Source organism: Azolla caroliniana, unplaced genomic scaffold, assembly GCF_043228905.1.
Source record: "Azolla caroliniana isolate FFs.n. ecotype wild unplaced genomic scaffold, voAzoCaro1.0.p SCAF_15, whole genome shotgun sequence".
NCBI classification, from domain to species: domain Eukaryota; kingdom Viridiplantae; phylum Streptophyta; class Polypodiopsida; order Salviniales; family Salviniaceae; genus Azolla; species Azolla caroliniana.
The window spans coordinates 13,978,357-13,982,076 of record NW_028230450.1 but is presented as its reverse complement, the minus strand read 5'-3'; the positions used below and the strand labels follow the sequence as shown (position 1 = coordinate 13,982,076).

General features: G+C 38.2%; 1 long non-coding RNA gene across 1 annotated transcript; it reads right to left on the bottom strand.

Annotated features, from left to right (window-relative positions):
- Positions 1-1,704: 1,704 nt before the first annotated feature.
- On the bottom strand, positions 1,705-2,360 carry LOC147854721 (uncharacterized). The gene is made up of 2 exons (XR_015530991.1): positions 2,087-2,360; positions 1,705-2,051 (listed from the first exon to the last, which is right to left on the bottom strand). It is a non-coding gene; the product is annotated as an uncharacterized LOC147854721 (long non-coding RNA).
- Between the last annotated feature and the right edge of the window lie 1,360 nt (positions 2,361-3,720).

The window sequence follows — 3,720 nt, the reverse complement described above, 5'->3', positions numbered from 1 at the left end:
ATGAGTTCATGAGTAAGTACAGTAGTGAACAGTGCTTGTCCGTGTTGCGAGTACGTTGGCTACTTCCCGTCGTTGTTCCTGCCATCGTCGATTTTCTCTACATTGTTTGTTTCATTTCAATTGGTCACCAACAAACAATGTGTGAGGCAACAGAAGTCATCTGAATAACAAACACCAATCATTCATCAACCTTACATTGAAGACTTTCGACTTTTTCAAAACTTTTATTGCTACATGCCTCACCTTGTTCTTTGCTAATAGTAGTTGTCTACCTAATTGGAAAGTATATTGGAAACATGATGCCTTCTTTACTTGCAAAGAAGAATGTATTGGAGAATTCCAAAACCATCCTCTCAGATCCCAGACCAAGCTTGAATTGGGACACTTATCATACATTCATAAAGAATCACAATCATCTAGAATTAAAGGAGATGGATTCAACATCCATTTATTTCTCACTTTATCCAATACCCTGATTGGAATTTGGTTTATGTGATGTAAAAACTCAGCATCAAAGAATCTGAACGAAGCTAACCATCCTACATAGCCTCATTAAAAACTTATTGTGCCATTTTTTGCAATGGACTTAACCAACTATCATATCAAATAAAAAAACTATATACCAATCATGTAGTTGTGTTGGTTAAAAAGATACCATAAAATTCTCAAAAACATTTGAAATTGATGCTATCATCAATTGAAGCCCATGAACACATTGCAAAACTTTCTTTTGCTCCCAATTCTACTTTTGCATAAAATTCCTCTATCATTCTACATTGGTTATTGGACCTGTATCCATCTTCCCCCAAGCCAAATTTGTTCTAGAACCTAGTGCATGTCCAGATGCATCTACAAATATGTCATTATCAAATAAAGGTTATGCAAGAAATTCTTCCCATGCTTTTGGTCTTTCCATCTCCAAAGATTCCTTCAATGAATCCCAAGCTCTTATTTATTTCAAGGTTTACTACTTCTCTTAGTTATGTTTCTTTTTTCAACTAAAGATACTTCTATTAGTTATGGAGCCACTTGCTCAATACGCCTAAAGGCTACAACTCGCCCGAAGGCCAAGGAGACAACATCGTACAGATGAATCATTTTGAGAGGTATGTGTTATTAGTAAGTGTAGGTAACCAACAGTACCTGTAGTCGTCTCCCTAATCCTATTGTGCTAGTTGCATCGAGCTCACTGACTTCATTTACACAACAACCAACCTACACACATACTAACGCCTGAAGGCAAACTGATTCATCTCGCCCAAAGAAAATGGACGATTCAAATGGAGCACCACATGTTAGTTAGCTGGCTATGGGTGGGCTCGAACCTCCAACTAGAAAATTCGAGCTTCCCCCCATTACCACTATGCTAACATCTTAGTGATTCTTAGTTATGTTTTTCTTTAAGTCGCTCGAAAGTCATGGGAAGGTCTTATTTGTGTAGTTATCGACATAGCTACTCGCAGATTCGTTCAGAAGTCAAACGCATTTGAAAACACTTACTGGAAGCCAAGGAGGACGAGAACCTTTTCCCCTCCCTTTTCCACCTCCCTTTTCCCCCCTCTTGCCCCCTTTTTTTCTGCAGAGCTTGATTCTCCACTTGCTCTCACACCATGGATACCAGGACCTAGGTACTCTCTCTCTCTCTCTCTTTTAATTCTGCGAGCAACACTTTGATTAATCATGGTATAAATACTCAGAAACTGGTGAGCAAAGAAGGATGCCCTTGACAAATGCTCGTTACATAAGGTGTGCAATCAAAAAGTTTTCTATTCAATAATTCTATCAGTTTTGGGATAGAACGATAAATTTAAATGAAAGAAAATCAACTAACATAACACAAACTCAAGAGGTTAGTAGGGAGGTAGGTATGACACAAGTTGGATGTTGGAATTAAAAAAGAAATCTTATGCTATGGAAAGCTTCAATTTCTGAAGGATGTTGGAAGCCCTTTCTTTCCACAGGAGTTTCGGCATTACACTTTAAGCTGCAACTTTCTTGTAAACTTGTTCAAATGGGCTCCAGGAATTTTCTTTTTCTGAATCATTTTACAACTAAGAAAAGAATATCCATCATCTGTAACATGAACCTTGTGTTCTTCACATTGTTGCAGACATTAGGTAGCTCCTTATCTGTTGTAGTAACTCTGCCTTCACACTATTAGGTACATATGATCTTACTTTGGGAGCAATTACTCGGATAAGTTCATCAAGAGTCACATTGTTTCTCCCTCTCTTTCTCTTATAGTTTCTGCAATGGCTTTTCATCTTGTCTTTCCAACCGCATTCTATCAATCTTTCTTTGAGCAACTCCTTTAATCTCTCTTTCTCTCCACTTTCAATGAGCTTGATGTTGATGATCTCCTACAACTAAGAAAATAATATCCATAATCTGTAACATGAACCTTGTGTTCTTCACAATGCTCCAGACATTAGGTAGCTCCTTATCCGTTGTAGTAACTTTGCCTTCACACTATCAGGTACAGATGATCTTCCTTTGGGAGTGATTATTCAGTTAAGTTCGTCAAGAGTCACATTGTTTCTCCCTCTCTTTCTCGTATAGTTTCTGCAATGGCTTTTCATCTCATCTTTCCAACCACATTCTATCAATCTTTCTCTGAGAAACTCCTTTAATCTCTATTTCTCTCCACTTTTAATGAGCTTGATGATGATGATCTCCTGCAATGTCAATTGATGATCTCCTACAACAAAAAAAAGAATATCCATCATTTGTAACATGAACCTTGTGTTCTTCATAATGTTGCAGACATTAGGTAGCTCCTTATCCGTTGTAGTAACTCTGCCTTCACACTATTAGGTATAGATGATCTTCCTTTGGGAGTGATTATTCAGATAAGTTTGTCAAGAGTCACATTGTTTCTCCCTCTCTTTCTCGTATAGTTTCTGTAATGGCTTTTCATCTCATATTTCCAACCGCATTCTATCCATCTTTCTCTGAGCAACTCCTTTAATCTCTCTTTCTCTCCATTTTCAATGAACTTGATGTTGATGATCTCCTACAATGTCGATTCGGGGTGTGATTTCTCCTCGTTTCCATCCGGAGTGGGACATTTTTTTGGACTGTTTGGGAGTTTGGGACATTGCTTCAAATTTCCACCCTCTCATACCCGTATTGTATTTCACATTTGTTTCTTCGTTCATTTGCAATCTATATCCATAAATATATCAATCGAATTTTAATTTTGATGGGGCCTTTTTTTTAATAAAAAATTCGTTACAAGTTTGGCTAATTTTTATAGTAATGTTGATGGCATGGTATCCAGAGATAAATGGGAGCAGGAGGGTTACTTTACGATACACCTCATACAATCCTTATTGCTTGTAGCATTATCATCAGATTGGAGGGATGGCGCAAGAGAATGCTGATTTTTTTTCTTTACCTCATGAAGGGCCATCGTCTCTTCATCATGTTGTCTATCGTTTTGTTTGGCCACGACTCTCTGCTGTCGAGGTATTGGATGATGACAGACATGAACACCCGTGGTTTCTTCATCACGTTTTCCGTTTCTTTTGGCCACGAATCTCATTGCCACCATTCCATTAGATTCTTGCAGCAGCTATGGACGTTTTAGTTGATGATGGCATTGAAACAACATCATTTGGAGTTTCATCCTCACGTATTGTGGGCATCCTCCTTCACCTGCAGGTTGGGAAGATATACCTCCTGCAAGGATCCATTTCATGTGTATTACTAGGGAGGGTG